This window comes from Plecotus auritus, assembly GCF_963455305.1.
Source record: "Plecotus auritus genome assembly, chromosome: 5".
Classification (NCBI taxonomy): domain Eukaryota; kingdom Metazoa; phylum Chordata; class Mammalia; order Chiroptera; family Vespertilionidae; genus Plecotus; species Plecotus auritus.
The window spans coordinates 29,434,735-29,452,443 of NC_137776.1; the positions used below are offsets into that span (position 1 = coordinate 29,434,735).

At 40.2% G+C, this 17,709-nt stretch overlaps 1 protein-coding gene across 2 annotated transcripts in view; it reads right to left on the reverse strand.

Annotated features, from left to right (window-relative positions):
• The window catches only part of IRS1 (insulin receptor substrate 1), a 60,150-nt gene that overhangs the window by 4,660 nt on the left and 37,781 nt on the right, over positions 1-17,709 (reverse strand). Inside the window, exon 2 of one of the 2 annotated variants that reach the window (XR_013960727.1) lies at positions 17-79. The exons of the other annotated variant lie outside the window; for it this stretch is intronic. The gene's annotated coding sequence lies outside the window, so the exon portion shown is untranslated. The remainder of the gene's footprint in view (positions 1-16; positions 80-17,709) is intronic. 2 annotated transcript variants of the gene reach the window in all.

A 17,709-nucleotide genomic window follows, 5' to 3' on the forward strand; every position in this document is an offset into this window, starting at 1 on the left:
TACTGGTTCCCCTCACCTTGGCCGAACACTCAGCTCCGGGATGGTTCAGATAAATCTGGGATGACTTATTGGGAGAAACCTGGGAATACAAATAAGGTCAAATCATTTCTCTTTTCTCATCATACTCTGGAGATCAATTTCTTTCTACTACCCACCAAGCCAAGCTTAAAAACCACCTGCTGCACTGCCACACCACCCATTGGTGATGTGTCAGGCCTGCAGGGTCCCATTCTCATCCTTTGCAGTACATGTTAAGGAGTTAGCTCATCTGATCTTTTAGGATTGTCATATGAAACCCTGAAATTGTTAGGGTTTTGCTTTTAAAAAGAAGGCCTATCATATCAGATGAACTGAAGTCACAGGCACAAACAGTACTGTGTGCTTAAATAAAATCAACAATCTGTATTTAACTTCTTTTTTTCTCTCAAAATGCAAGAGTCCAAAGCAATCACAAACTCAAAGTAGTCAATATTAAGTCAGCAAACAAATCAATGTGATTTGGAGGTTTCAGAGGCTTAGCAACACAAAAATACACAGCGCTTTGATGTTCTTATGATCAAAACAAAAATGTACATCACAGCTATTGTGGAAAACTACAACAAAATAGGGCAAGCAGGTAACAGTGGAGCTATGCTGAATCTTCTTTTGGTTAAAAGTCATCTGCAAATTTTAGAATTTGAAGTCACAAGGCTTACCATTACAACATCTGAAATCGGGTTTTAACTTGCTGTTGTTTGACATGAGCATTTTAGACACAAAAGAAAATCCAAGCAAAACAGACCAAGTTAATCATTAATTTTTTAAAAAAAAAAAGATTCTGATTTAGGTCGAATAAATTATTCTGGTAGAAGCACATTTCTTTTATGCAATTCAAGAAGGCAGATCTCAAGGGGCATTATCCCATCCCCTCCAATGAGCGAATCCACCTTTTCAACCTCATAAAAGCTTCTTAGGTTCACAAGTATTAACATTACTCTTTCTGGCATGCATATTTTTCATGCATTCTAAAGTTCTCTATAAATATCAACATTTATAGAATGTCCTGAATAGAATAGTTAATTAATAAAAACTTGTTGAATTAGTAAAATGGTTGCATTAAATACTATGGAGAATACAAAGCTGAATTGTGCTATAGGCCCTGCTTTCTAGAAATTCTAGAAAGGAAGCTCCATTCACAAAGAGATAGAATGCAGAGTAGAAAGGGATGAATTCCACGGTAGATACACAGGAAGAAAGCTCTAGGTGCATGGCGGAAGGAAAGGATACTTCAGCTAGGAATAGAAGGGAAGTACCTTGCTGACACACTTGGTTTGGTTTGGAAGACAAAAACACTTTGGGGATGTGGACACAGGGATTATGTTTATGTTGCTTCCAGTTGCATCTCCAGAGCTTAGCAAAAGGGCTGGCACATAGCAGGTACTCACTAAATATGAGCTGAATGAATGATAGGGACAAAGCACACTCCATTGAAAGCACATAATGAAACAAGGCCCAGCCATGGACCGGCAGGTCCAGTGAAGAATGTGGCTTCGTTGGAGCACGAAGCATCTGAAAAGGGGTAGAAGGAGTTAAGTCTACAAATGCAGATTGGAATAGATGGGGAAGAGCCTTGAATGGCAGGCCAAGACACCTTTATCTAAGTATAGGGATAATAAGGATATACACTGTGTTATGATCAAAGTGCAGCGGTGATAACCAATGTCAGCTGCAAGGACAGTGATGGCTTCTAAAATTCACACAATGAAAATGTTGAGCAATATAGCTGTTTTGTTTTTCTCTTTCCTCTTGAAGGAGGGTATGGCTGAGATCAGTTAGCATTCACTATTTACACAGTGGCTCAGGTAGGTTGAAATTTACCAAATGAGACCTCAGTTTTATGAGGAGATTTGTTTATTTTAAAATATTAACTCTACCCCTAAATAGGTAAATGGCATATTATAAAGACTTGACAAGCAGACAACACATAACAAAAAGGCACTCCAGGGTATCCCTTAATTGCCAGAGAAACAGGATTGACTTTGCATGGTTTCTACAAGTGAAAGGCTAACCCATCCTCTCACAACCCCCAGAGAATGGTCTACAGATCTCTTAGTTTCAAGTTTCTCCTGAACTTATACTGTGGTCTATCAGAATGTTCCTACCAGCGTATCTAGGTACCGCTTAACTAACACAGTTTCACAGTGCTGGGCTGAAAATGAGGTAGGAATGCCACACTTTACTAAAGGGCTGAGACCAACACACTGCCGCATGTGAAATGAAGGACAAGTGAAGGTCCTGTCTTGCCATCACATGGGCCAGATCTGCATGGATGCAGAAAGGAGGAGACTGGGAGCCCGATGAGAAGAGAAAAATCTGTATCGTCACCAGTGGTGGGAATCTGCTGCTTTGGGGTACTCTGAACCCATCCCTGCAATTTCCCACCAACATGTCTATTAAAAGAGCAGGAAAAAAAGGATATATCAATTCCACTACCTACCTTCCCTCCAAAGTCTTAGCATACTGTTTTCAAAGCCCTTAATCATGAATCCTGATCAACACATGTCTCAGCCACTATGGTACCTACCGGTGCCATCAACTCAGGAGTGTATAAATAAAAGTGAAAGCACCTGACAGGTAATCCTGACTAGGAGGGAATGGGAATGGAGGGCTATAAACAGGCCATAGAGATCGGGAGACATTTACAAGGGAACGTCTGAAGTTCACATCTGTTTATCTTCGTACAAGTGTGTGTGTGCGTGTGCGTGTGCGTGTGCGTGTGTGTGTGTGTGTGTGTGTGTAAATATACATAAAGTTTAGCTACAGAGTAATGACATGGATTTTGAACAGACATCCCTCAGTGGGAACTGCCTTTCATTGCAGCCACCTTGGGGTAATACTTATTTCAATCAAGCAGCCATTGTTCGGGGCATTTTTGGAATGCCTTCTCAAGTTCCCATTTCTTTTTCTGCGACTGCCTTCTCAGCCGTGGGTATATTCTTTTGAATGGTCTCTATAGCAGCCAGTCTTGTCCTTCAAAGGCCTATTTGATCTTTGGAGACAGCCAAAAAGCTTTGAGAGCCAAATATGGTGAATAAAGGGGCTGATTAAGCTGGGTAATGGTTCCCAGAGAGGTATTATCTAAAGCCAAAGGACTCCAAAATTGAAGTTCCCAAAACAGAGCTGTTCACAATTGCCCTGATAGTTTTGTTGGAAAGGAACTCTCATAACATTACAGGCAGACCTTAGCATGTGCTTCATGGACTTAAATTCAGCTGCCGATATCCCTGCCTCTACACATACGTAATCAAAAAGGGCTGAGCTTGAATAAAGGAACTCACTTGAACAGAGGAAAACATGTAGATCAATTTAGGAATTTGCAATTTAGGAATTTGTTTTAAAAACACACACAATACCCATACTAGGCTCCTGCAGTCATTTAATTCAACAAACATCTGTTGTGTGACAAATAAAAATGCAATGATAAGGATGGTGATATGCACTAAAAAGCAAAATATCCGTATATGTATATTTAATGCACTTTATATGTACAACCCCAACTGACTCACAAAAACCATACAAGGCGAATATCACTACGATGTTTTACAAATCCAAAAACTCATTTGTGACACTCATAAACTGGACATAAAAAAGCAAAATGTTTCCTTGCAGAAGAGCTGTGCAAATAGCAAATGGTAATGCTACTATGATACATTCTCTCTAGTTACATCATTGGGGAATAACTCGGGAGCCCAGAAATATGAAGCACCTGTCATGAGATTTAGTGGCTGGAAATTACATTCTGACAACCACGCCAGCATCGACTGTACCCTTCCGTGTGTCTTCTTGTAAGATAAAACCCACCCAATCCTATTGCCAGTAATGAAAAATGTAATTTCTGAAGCATGATCAAATACTAGTAAGTCAACACTTGAGCAATGCTACTTGAGACCTATGGCTTACTGCATTAGTGCATCCGGTAGGAATTTACATATTCTGGATGGGACCCACTTCAACCATGCCTACTACAGCTGAAAAATAAACAAAGCTACAGCTGCCTTTCACACCGTCAGCCTACCCATGAGTCTTCACTGTGAAAGCAGCTGAAAGCAGCCCAAGGTTATGCCTATAAGTACAATGAAGCGATCAGCCCTCTTTCATCAATGCATTTTTAGTCAAAGCCATTGATTAATAGCTTTTATCTCGTATTTAAACATGTCGAAACTTCCTGCCAATTTGCTGAGTCAAGTGTAACACAGTTACAAATACCTGGTTAGAGCATAACTAACAGTTTCTACTTTTACTAAGAAAATTGGAGTAAAATATTATAAGCTGCTTGGCTACTGTCAAATTTAGTCAGAAAGTAACGCTTCCTCACCCAACTATGCTTGAAAAAAGATGACTACAGTAATGACTTTTCTTCAAAGGAGATCATTGTTTGAAATCTTATATTGTTGATTCAACTAGAAAAATTCGTATAAATAAATTCCTCCTCTTAAAGAAACGTGTTAAAACAGCATATTTCTCTTTCTCTTATTATAAACAGCTGTGACTTAAAAAACATTCTTGAGTATAATACAGAAAAATTCTTCAGTATAAATTATAGTATAATAATAAATGTTTAAATTGGGGAGGAAAATAATATTTTGATCATGTTTATATCTTTCCCATTCTTAAAAAAAATTCTGTGATGAGAAAATCTATGGAATGCTAACCAACTTTTTCAGCCCTGTAGGTATTCTATCCCTTTCTCATACTCCCAATCCATTGTGCAGGGGCAGAAGTATGGCAGATTGACAGTAGAAATAGCCTCTGTCTTCCTGGCTTTAGTTTCCAAGAACCTAAGTCCTTAGGGGAATGGCACAGGCCTTGTATTTGCAAGAACCAGGAGGGGGAAAAAAGTGGAAAGGAATGAGAGCAGACATCCATGGGTCACTCTGTCCTTTGCAGGGTGCTGAGCATGGCACCTGGGACATCTCTCTATAACGTATCTTCCCAGGTCTGCTTATTTCTTATTTCACACAATTATAATCAACTGCAAACTGCTACCATGACCACAATTCATTTCTCCAGCTCCCTCACTGATGCTGATGCAATTAATTCATGGTACCACTCATTTAGAGCTGATCAAGTCATTTGGAATGCTTACATATTAATAAAACACCTTATTAAACACTGCAAAAGTACTCTGTTTTTAAGCATACCTGAAATCTAGCCAATGGGCCCAGTAGGTTTGTTTTTCTTATTAAATACGTGTGATTCTGGGAGTGCATAGGTGTTCCTCATTTTAACATTCACAACCTTGCAATCTCAGGTGGACAAACCAGACCACTAATCCACCCAATGGATTGTGAAACCCCTCATTAAAGGAATTCCTGGCTTAGAGCTTGGGTACCACCAGGTGGTTTGGATGATAGCACCTAGGGAGAAAGCAGCATTATCAGCACAACTCTGCTAGCTGTGGACATCAACCAAGGTGAAGGGAAAGAAGAGCTTCAGTTTGGGACAAGGGGAGAATCTCTGCTTTTCACAAGGGACAGCTGGGAGGTGTGAGAAGCTGAGACTTTGGGAAAGGACAGACCAAAGTCCTGAAAAAGCATTGCTTTCTGTTTTTAAAGCATGCTGATTTAAAGCCTTAAGACCATAACCACTGAAAATTTACATATATAATTTTACACACACACACACACACACACACACACACACACACACATATGATTGAACTAAAGACCTAAAGTTAGAAGTAAGACCAACATGTTTGCTACTTTTGTTGAAAGGAGAAAGCCATTTTAGCTAACGAAAGGAAACCAACATTTAAAACAAACAGGCCAGAACTGAGCTGGAAAGACTTGGTTTCATGGTCGTAAATGGCAAAGGCTAACAGACCAGCCAAGCCAGCAGAGCTGCTTAAATAGCACTTTTGCCTGGTGCGAGTCACACGGGAGAGGAATGGTGGAAATAACAAGGTTGCTGGCCGGCCCCTCCAGCGCGCAGGGTTGCCAAGGAAGAAAATTCAGACAGAGCTGCCAACATGTGAGAGGCCATCTCGCTCCAGTTACCCCTTTGTCCCACTGAAAGACCTTCTGGCAGGGCTGGTGACTTCAGGAGACCACCAATGAAGAAAGACACACGTATTATGAAAAGGAAAAAGAGAGGGAGTGACCGAAGAGAGACCATCGACACCAAGCCCGTGGGCTCCCGCTGTGGTCCACTGGGGTGACTTCTGTCAGCATGTGTGTTTCTCCTTCCTCAGCAACCTAGGGCGGGGGGCGGGGGTCTGGAAACATTTCAAGAGGGTTAGGGGCTTATGGAGAAGGCAGATTACAACAGCAACAACAACATATGGTTCTCAACAACTAAATGTATTCTGTCAATGATAGATTAAGGAAACCTGAACAAACATCCAGAAATCTTTTAAGCCAAAGAATATTCACGTTAGTTGTTTCCCATTCCTTTTATTAACCAAAAGCATGCTGATCAAGCAGAAGATAATTTAAAGATAAAGCAGATAGGGTTCAACACCAATAACAGCCCCTCTAGAGGTAAATCAAAACGGCTCAAATCTCTCTTCTATCAAAATGATCATATGGCCCTAGCTGGTTTGGCTCAGTGGATAGCGCGTCGGCCTGCAGACTGAAGGGTCCCAAGTTCGATTCCGGTCAAGGGCATGTACCTTGGTTGTGGGCACATCCCCAGTAGGGGGCGTGCAGGAGGCAGCTGATCGATGTTTCTCTCTCTTCAGTGTTTCTAACTCTATTCCTCTCGCTTCCTCTCTGTAAAAAATCAATAAAATATATTTTTTCAAAAATGATCATATGTCCCCATGTACACAATGGTCAAGGTGGAGGAACTCAGAAAAGCAATCCCTCCACACTTCAAGTCAGACTACATGCGCTGTGGGACAGGAAGCTTTAATTTTCACAGAGCTCAACCCAAATAAACCTGTTACTCAAAGACACGAAGGTAATAAGATATGATCTTCCCTACCTGAGTAAGAAAGTCATAAAAGTCAGTGTTTCTTCTGCTTTCACGGAGCTATGTCTGTGGTATTCTCCCTCGGAGGAATTACATTCCATTTCTGAAGGTTTATATTGTCATTTCACATCCGTTTTTTATTGTAATGTTCAGCAATACAGCATACAGGTTTTTATCGGTCTGACTTGGATACAAACCAGTGGATTGAAATTCAGATCACAACTTAGTTTACAATGGATGTCGAGACGGTAAAAAGTGTTTGCAACACCGATTCTGCAATTAGGCAAAAGGTAACCGAGCAGATCTGCTACCACTGCCTTTACTTTTTCTGTTAAACACTAAATAGGTTTTGCATTCTTTGCCCACTCCCTGGAGTCATATCACAAATTGCTTCAAGAAAGAAAGCAAGTGCCTGACTTTACATTTGAGTAATGGTCTTGCTATCCAATTGTTTCTTATCAACTATCAACAACTTTTCAGGGATGGCACGGGAACTAGAGGAGAGAACAGCATTTGCACAGAGGCCCTGGGTCTGCAGCAGGCTGAGGTAAGGATCGTTAACACCACTGACATCACTTTTGGCAGCTGGGGAAAAGGGAAAACCTATGTTTAATCTATTTCCTACTCACCACAAGTTTTAGCTGGAGTCACAGATAATATGGGCTGTGGTTGACTTTATGGAAGAATTTGGTAATGCAAGAAAAATGTACTGAACTGAACAAGCATCTTTACAAGGAATCACGAGGTACCTCAGCTGTGTGGCCCTGCTTGCCTTGCTGTAGGTTTTTTGGTCATTAAATTGGCTTAATAGAGGACAGAACCATTCCCAACTGTTCCTAGGAAGTTCAAGCTCAGTAGAAGACGTTCCCTACTACACGCACCTAATTAACTTCTCCTGGAAACCATTATCATAAATCACAAACAAAAAGGTTTTAGCCTGTCTTTCTTCTTGCTTTGAGATACCAAAAGGAAAATGTTGGGAAGAATTTAATCCAGGAGTCTTTGAAGTTAAGCCAGCTGTTCTTTCTTTTATTTGTAAATTGTCTAAATAATAAAAGAACACTCTTTGAAACCAAATGAAACTGCTCACAAATATATAAGTATAGGGTAGTATGTTTCAAATGTATTCAACCCACAGGGTCTCATTCGTTTTACCTTAAGAATTCTTGTTAAAGAAATGCAAGTCATAAAAGATTTCTGGGCTATGAGAGCAATTCTTAAACAAAAGTCAATGTTAAAGAGGATGGAAAACTGTACCAGCCATCCTATATTACAGGTGGGACCTCTATTTAACTGGGTTACATTAAAGACAAGCTATAATGTTGCTTGCAATAAAGAAATGCAATAAATGTGTGCTTCCCTTGAGTTGCCACTACCCAAGTGATATGTGAGTAACCTGTATGCAATTTTGATTTCTAAAATGCAATTTAGAAAACAATCCAAAACATGTTATTTTGAGAATGAAGATGGAGCTATTTCATGGTTGTTATGCTTTATAAAGACTGATCAATTTTGACTCAAAACTTATTTTCAAGTGAAAATTTAAAATGAGACTAGGATAATTAGATGATCTCTCCTCTCACTGTTTTCTTTGTCATTTTAGGCAAGTGACTAACCCTACTAAATTTCAATGTTTTCATCTGTTATGTGGGGGTAAAAGTACCCATTTCATGGGGTTATCACTGAGGTGAAATGAGATAATACATGAAAAGTTCCTGTCATTGAGCTTGATAAATAACAAGTCCTCAAACATCAACTCTTATTGTAACTACACTTATTAAGGAGAAATCCTGCCCAGACAGTGTGTCTCAGTAGTTGAGTGTCGACCTATGAACCAGGAGGTCACAGTTCAATTCACGGTCAGGGCACCTGCTCAGGTTGGGCTCAACCCCTCAGTGGGGGTTTGCAGGAGGCAGCCAATCAATGATTCTCTCTCATCATTGATGTTTCTATCTCTCTCTCCCTCTCCCTTCCTCTCTGAAATCAATAAAAACATTTTTTTTAAAAAAAAAAGGAGAAATCCTTAGATCTCCTATCTTTCTGGATACCTGAATACATACCAGCCAAAAATGCCCTGGTAGAACTAGCAAGCAAGAAGAAAGCCACAGACCAGATGACAACAAAGGACTGAAGCTGAAGTCAAGATGAGACTGTGACTTGGGAAGAGAGACAAAGTTATTTCAGAGAGAATGTAGGTATGGAGAAAATGCCAGAACAAAAAGAAAAAGTGGTGGTAACAAAGCTAAAAATATAATTGTGTGATACAATTTTAGAAAAAGACTTACCTAACTACAAAGAAACCAGCACAAATTGACTATTACGATAGACAGCATGAGCATATCTTTGTGAGGTCTTAAATGTATGCTATCTACAGAGGCACCGTGGAAAGGCCATTTCGATTGCTTTCCCAGAAGAAATTAGATGCTTGAAGCCCCCCTCCCCACACACCCTTTCTAAGTAGCTAACGAAAGACTTATGATGCTACATGAAATAATTTACAAAGAATTCTCATGACTAGGCTTAAATGGAAGTTCAGTGAGATTTTTGTGCACCATTTCCAAGCTCTAAAGCATGTTTCTAATTGTTGGGGGAGGAACTGGGTGGCTTTTGTTTCCGAATTCTTTTCCCAATCTCTCATCTGAAGAAACTGAACAGGAGTGTGACACAGCCAGTCAATGCCGCCTAAGTAACTTGACGAAATACTGAAATTGCTGCCAGATGCACACGTCTAATGGTTGGCAGCTGGATGAGAAGGGGAAAAAATCGCAAAGATAATCTGAAATAATAGACAATGTATACACTGCATGCATTTCTAAGGTCTTTGAAACAGACAATGGGGTAGATTTCTAACTAACTGCAAACACTTCTTTATTGTCTCAAGTAAGGAGTCAAAATTCTTCTAGTTGACAAAGAAGCTTGACCTTTCACCAGCTGACCCCAAAGGTCCTGGTCCCTTCCTTTCATCTCTCAAGTCTCACTTTCTTTATTTCTTTTTTAAATATGTTTTTATTGATTTTAGAGAGGGCCCCCTACTGGGGGTCCTGCCCGCAACCCAGGCATGTGCCCTGACCAGGAATGGAACTGGGTGACCTCTTATTGCATGGGACAACCCTCAACCATTGAGCCACACCAGCTGGTTCAAGTCTCATTTTCACTTTTACTCTTGTTCTGCTCTCTCTTCTCCATTACCTAACATCTCAGACGTTTTCTTTTTAATTTGAAGAGTGGCATTTTCTGGAAAGTTCCCTAACTAACTGAATTAAGCATGCTGAATTAAAACGCATCACGTTGTCGGGTGCTGAGCTGGTTGCCTGGCTTCCCTAGAAGCATCCTGAGGACAGTTGTGCTAAATTCTTAATCTAGAGGTGGTGACAACTCTTAACCAAGGGATCCTTACTGGGAATATTTATCAGTAATCCTGAGGGCATCACAGTCCCCAGGGAGAGAAACGGGATCTGTGAAGGTGACCCTCAGGCCCACTGGAGCACCAGGCAGGAGCCACCTGAACCTCAGCTGAACAGTGCTCATCCCGCCTCCAAGCATTTCACTAAATCTCTAGAGTAGCAGTTCTCAATTTGCAGGGGTAACAATAATGTCTCCCCTCAAGGCAATGCCTGGAAACATTTTTGGTTGTCACAACTGGGGTTGGAGTGAGGTGGGAGAGATGTTACTGGCACCTAGTGGGTAGAGACCAGGGATATCACTGCATCCTACAATGCACAGAAGGCCACCTGCAACAAGGAATTATCTGGCCCAAAGTGTCCATGGTGCTGAGGTTGGGAAACCATGCCTTCAGCTGCAGAAATAGAAGAAGCCACCAAACATGCTTGTCCACTGAACCCACCAAACACACTTGTCCACTGTTTCTGGGGTCCACGCTAGTTCCAGGGAGGAATGAGGGGAGAGGCATTCCTGTTCTGAGGTTGTCCTTGGTTTCTGACTGTCACCCATGGGTTCAGAGTCCTACTGGGCGCCTCCCCATGCTCACAGCCTTTCCCTCTGCAGTATCCAGTCAATGTGGTGAACCAGTCCTGGACTGTGTTTTCATATGTCACCCCTGCAAAGGAAACGGGAACCTTCTGGATGCAATGCAAAAGCAATGACTAGAAAGAGGAGACTATCAGGCACTCATCTGAGGAAGAGTAGCATGGATATGCTGCCCTGTCTGGACCATGAAAATAAGCAGCCCCGTGGAGAATGCATTTAATTGCTCCCAGGTTGGTATCTTCAGCCAATGTAGCCAGTAGTTTCCATATGGTCTTGGACAAGTCATTTGACCTCATTTGCCTGCACAATTTAATAAAATGGAGAAAATATCTAGTATTCAAGATCCTTAAACTCAATGAAAGAAGGACACTATGAACAAGAGACACTTTACTTATGTTACTCGTGACTCTTAGTCATGCTCATTGCCCTCAAATATCTAGGAGTGAAAATAAATTTAAAAAATCAAGAAACAGGTCTCTTCTGTTCCAGAATTAGTCAAATTTTAACAATTAATGCACTAACTTTGCTCTCTAAGTGGTTACTCCTAAGTCAGAATACTGTTTCCTAGCGGTGTTTTTTTGTTTTGTTTTTACTCTATGAAATAAATACCCAGTTTATTACCAAAACAAACAAACAAACAAAACAGAGACTAAGATAGAAATTCCACTTGCTGTTTCTAAATATAAGATGTCTTCTCAGGAAGACACTTTTATGTCTGTTCTCCCTAAACTTAAACTTGAAGAAAAATAGGAGAGTAGGAGGAAGGGCTCACATACCATGATCAATGAGAGTACAGGGTGTTCTAAATTCTAAAAATCAGGCAATGAACAGAAAAAACAAGTTGATTTCCAGGTGGTTAAAAACCAATTTTTCAGTTTGAACCGTAATGTAATGGCAATAAGAACAGAACCTCCTTAAATATAGCTACGGAAGCGGTTGTGGCCCTAAACTACACAAAGAAAACAATAGGTTCTATTCATTCTACACCATAGCCTGAGATGCTGACAAAATGCCTTCAAAATAAAACCCAACCACACAATTTCACCATTACTATCTAACAGCGACAGGCTATAATTAACTCTTAATCAGCAGCCCTATGATGAACTTTGTTTAATTATACTAAAATAAAAATTGCCTTAGATTTTTCCCATAAAGCCATGTCACAAATGTGCAATGGCCTGCCTACCTGTTCATTTGGTTTCTCCACTCTTTCCTGCCATAACAATATAAGGCACAGCGTAACTACAAAAATGTTCACGTCAAACCTCAGTTCTTCTGAGATGCTCTTCTATCTTCCTGTCCCTGATTCTCAGAGTCCTCCTCACTCCCAAACCATTCGCAGTACCCAACGGGGCCAATACACATAGCCACTGAGTTGTCCCACATCATTTCTTCTGGGATCCTCCCTAGAGGATTTCAGTAGAAACAAAGCCTTCCCAGAGTCTTTCAAACAGAGGTCTGAGGATTGAAAGCAACCAGATCCTTGCCAATTCCCCATTCTAATGCAGACTCAGAAAAAGTCAATAGGAAGGTGACTTGAGAACCATTTGACTTATAAGTAAATAAGCAGAGACCCTGCACCATGGTGGCCTTTGTCCCTGCCATTGGCCATTTAGTGGTTTACTGGCATGTCTTCCAGAGAGAGACCCAAGAAATGAAAAGAGAACTTAACCAAAATTCAACACAGTATGTTTTTTCCACCTGAGAGTCTATGAAAGTGGTAAGGAGGATGGTACAATGGCTAACCAAAATATGCATCTGGATGATAATTATTCCAATTTAGGTATTATATGCTCCATTCCCATTTCTATAAGTGACCTCCACTACAAGATCAAGTTACCATAGAAAGAGTTCATGGATTACTATGAACAGAACAATCAAAGCAGTACCAGGCCTGGTATTAGAACTTGCTTGATCATCTGGTTATTGTTTAGGGTTGGAATCATCATTCTAAGCTCATGAAACTAGTTAGTAGTAGCACTGAGGTGAGACCAGGAGATCACCTCACCCCAGAGTAACATTCTTTCTAACCATGAATCTTTAAAATCTTAATGGCCCCAACTATTTAGAAAAGTAAAATGATTCTAATAAAAGAAAAACAGGGTGATATTCAAAATAAATGCAAAGGTTCTAGCAGCCAACTCATTCAACCACAAAATGGGGGCCTCTATATAGGTAATGGGGTAAACAAAGAGCAAAACAAAAAACTCCCAAAAGTTTCTGCTAACTACAAATTTATTGTAAATAAGGAATATACATAATTTATAGTTGACCCTTCAACAACCCGGGAGTTAGGGGCCCCGACCCCATGCAGTCCAAAGTCCATGTACAACTTTTGACTGCCCAAAAAGTTAACTATTAGTAGCCTATTGTTGACTTGAAGCCGTACCAATAACATAAACAATTAACACATATTTTGTATATTAAGTGTATTGTACTGTATTATTACAATAAAGGAAGCTAGAGAAAAGAAAATATTATTTAAAAAAAATCATAAGGAAGAGAAAATACATGGACAGTATTTATTGAAAAAAATACCAGACTCCATTTTCTTCATCAATGCAGTGGTACAGTAGTGCACAGGCCTTACTATTTGATGGCAATTTCATTCACTAGTAGGCCTGACCCTATGCTCTGATCAGGAGCTGCAGCTTTACTTGTCTGGAAGAGAAGCCCAGGCAAGGCAAGCATACCTTGCTAATAATTTTAGAAAATGATAGGAAAATGATGATGTGGCCAGAGATACTCTCCAAGAGCCAATTCCCAAACCCCTGTACAGTGCAATTCACACACAATTCACATGAGTTGATTTCCTAACCAATTGGGACAGAGTGAGAATCCATTTCACCAAGGGCTATGGGATGCAATAAGAATGGCAATCACCTGCCAGACACTAACTGTGGGATCCATGTGGCCACCAGACAGTGGTGAGACCCTTGCTCCCCCAGCGCCACTTACTGGCACTGAACTGCAATTCCCTTGTAAAATGGTGCTAAAAGTGCCCAACTCATTGGGTTGGCATGAAGATTAAATGAGATAGTGATTGTAAAACTCAAGGCACAGGCTCCCACAATTAACCATTTATAGAACAATTAATTCACTGTAATCGGTAGCAAGGAGCCACCAGAAACCATAATGGGAGGAGGCAGACAGAAGAACTGAAAGGGGAAGGAAGGTGCTTGACATTAATGCTCTCTGCTCTTTGCAATACTGCTGATGTGTCTGCAGAAAGGTGCACCCCAAAAATGGTGCCATAAAAACCCCAACAATGACACCCATCGCGTGGAATTCTGTCCGAATCACAACTATTTTATCCCTGGGTATGACAGTACTTCCTACTTTGCTTTGAACTTATCATTTTAATAGTTGATCCATTGCTTAAAATGGATCATTCTTAGCAATTCTAAAGCACCCTAAACTTCTGTCATCTGAATTTTTAAACTTCATTCACTGAAAGGTAAAATTATAATTAGGCATGAGAGAATCATGCCATACTCAATGCCATGAAATTTAATTTTCTGAGATTGAATAAATTTTCATTTGATGACCATCCCTTACCCAATTGTTCTTGAGGTTTCTTATTTCTAACTTTCAACTCAGTTTATCATAGTGTTTTAGACATAATTGGCACTCAATAAAAAACTGTTTATACTGTCTCCAAAAGTGTCTATATGAAAATTGTATGTATTCATGCACATATTCTAAGGCCCATACGGCTTGATGAAGGGTAATTTCAACCTAAGAGAAAATAGGCTTATAAGTTTTTGTGAAGTTTTTCTCACACTGGGCAGTGAGTGAAGTAGAGGACATTTGCCAACCTTTTGAAAGTGTTATCTCCTCCTTTTGATAAATATAAAAAGAAAACTCAACCTAATTTTTAATGCTACAAATTAAATAACATGACTAACAAAATAAAGCCATTTTAATATTGATTTTAACTGTTTTCAAATATTTGTGTCCTCCACTCCTGATGTCAACAGCCCTCTCTCTCTCTCTCTCTCTCTCTCTCTCTCTGTCTCTCTCTCTCTCTCTCTTAGATTCTCCATCAGTAACAAAGCCAACGGTTGTTACATGTCAGATTCTACTTACGGGTTTTAATGTGCATTATTTCATTTAATCCTCACAACCATCCTGAGATTTTATTAGTATTCCTGTTTTATTTTTTTTTTAATTTAATAAATCTTTATTGTTCAGATTATTACAATTGTTCCTCTTTTTTTCCCCCATAGCTCCCCTCCACCCAGTTCCCACCCCACCCTCTGCCCTTACTCCTCCCCCACTGTCCTCATCCATAGGTGTACGATTTTTGTCCAGTCTCTTCCCGCACCCCCACACCCTTTCCCCCCCGAGAATTGTCAGTCCACTGCTTTTCTATGCCCCTGATTCTATTATATTCACCAGTTTATTCTGTTAATCAGATTTTTTTATTCACTTGATTTTAGATTCACTTGTTGATAGATATGTATTTGTTGTTCATAATTTTTATCTTTACCTTTTTCTTCTTCTTCTTCCTCTTCTTAAAAAATACCTTGCAACATTTCATATAATACTGGTTTGGTGGTGATGAACTCCTTTAGCTTTTTCTTATCTGTGGAGCTCTTTATCTGCCCTTCAATTCTGAATGAAAGCTTTGCTGGGTAGAGTAATCTTGGTTGTAGGTTCTTGCTAGTCATCACTTTGAATGTTTCTTGCCACTCCAGTCTGGCCTGCATAGTTTCTGTTGAGAAATCAGCTGACAGTCATACTGGGTGCTCCCTTGTAGGTAACTAACTGTTTTTCTCTTGCTGCTTTCAATATTCTCTCTTTGTCTTTTGCTCTTGGCATTTTAATTATGATGTGTCTTGGTGTGGTCCTCTTTGGATTCCTTTTGTTTGGGGTTCTCTGTGCTTCCTGGACTTGCAAGTCTATTTCTTTCACCAGGTGGGGGAAGTTTTTGGTCATTATTTCTTCAAATAGATTTTCCATATCTTGCTCTCTCTCTTCTTCTGGCACCCCCATAATACTGATGTTGGTACGCTTGAAGTTGTCCCAGAGGCTCCTTACACTATCTTCATATTTTTGGATTCTTTTTTCTTTTTGCTTGTCCGGTTGAGTGTTTTTTGCTTCTTTGTATTTCAAATTTTTGACTTGATTCTTGCAATCCTCTAGTCTGCTGTTAGATCTCTGTATAATATTTTTTATTTCAGCCAGTGTATGCTTAATTTCTAGTTGGTCCTTTTTCGTATCCTTAAGGGTCTCACTAAATTTATTGGCCTTTTCTAGAAAATTCTTGAAAAACCTTATAACTGTGGTTTTGAACTCTATATCCAGTCATTTGCTTTCCTCCATTTCTTTCATTTGTGCTCTGTTTCTTTGTCTCCACATTTTGGGTATTTCCCTGAGTTGATAGAATGGCTTTGTGTGCTAGGTGTCCTATAGAGCCCAGTGGCTCAGCCTCCCCAGTTACCTGAGGTGGACACTCTTGGTGCACCCCTTTGTGGGCTGTGTGCATAGTCTTGTTGTAGTTAAGCCTTGATTGTTGTTGGTATCACTGGGAGGAATTGACCTCCAGGCCAGTTGGCTGGAGGATCAGCTGTGTCTATACTGGGAGAACTTCTGTGCTGGAGACACCCTCTGCCTTCCGCAGTTCCTCTGAGTCTCAGCTTGCTTTTCTCTTTCCTTCTAGTTGTAGAATTTCCACTCAGCCAGCCTTCCTGTGGTTCTGGATGATGTCTGTTTTGTCTTTTAGTTGTAGTTTTGAAATTGTTGTGCGAGGCAGCAGTTTAGGTGTTTACCTATGCCGCCATCTTGGTTTCTCTCTCTAGTATTCCTGTTTTAAAGACCAGGACACCAAGGTTCAGAAAGAATGAGTAAATTCCTAAGGATCTCAAAGCTAGTAAATATGGCAAATGGGATTCAAAACCCATGCTTCTGACCACAATGTATAGACAATGCTATAAAAAGCAGGGGTGGAAGTGTTGTCAAACCTCTCATCTAAATAGAGCCCACTGGCATATACAAAGTTCTTTTTATAAAAGGAAACAGGGGGTAAGCTTTGTGTTTACAAAGGGTAATGAGAAATTACACAGTGAAATGCCATTCTGATAAATCTAAACTAACTCAACTAAAACAACATTTCACAGAATAGGCACCTAGCTATCAGAAATGCCCTCCCTTCGGGAAACAGCCTGCGAAAGAGATTGCCATCATAAAAGCCCCTTTTTATTCCTTATTGTGTGCCCTCCTGCAAAAACACGAAGTGTGAAATCTGTCATTTCTTAAAGAGTCTAGACAGTAGTAGATGCAGGCAACTGGGTGTGACTAATAGATTCTGACAAACAAACACAAACAGAGCCAAAAGGTAAAGCGGGAGGCCTGACATTTATTGGCCCCATAAAACAGAAACCCTTTCCCTCTAGGACCAGGGTAAGATCTGGTACGCTCCAGGATATTTTTACTTTTCTTTCCGCCCTTAATTTAGAAAGCCAAAATAAAACCCAGAAGAAGTCCCTGTTCGGAGTCCTGAGCCATGCGCTGTAATAAGTGGAGAGAAGTCCTTATCCATTAGAAGTCAGGAGAGAACAGAAGATTAAAAGCCAACCATACGCAGCTGCCTCTCCCTTCCCAATTGTTTACATTCTTAGACATCCACTTTTTAAAAATACTCCCTCTGTAGATCAAAACAGGCTGTACTCTAAGGAGGCAAAAACAATGACGTTAGCTTTAAGATATTATACAGTGTACATATAAACAGAGCTGAGTTATTTGCACTGTTCTAGTTGGCTGCCAAAT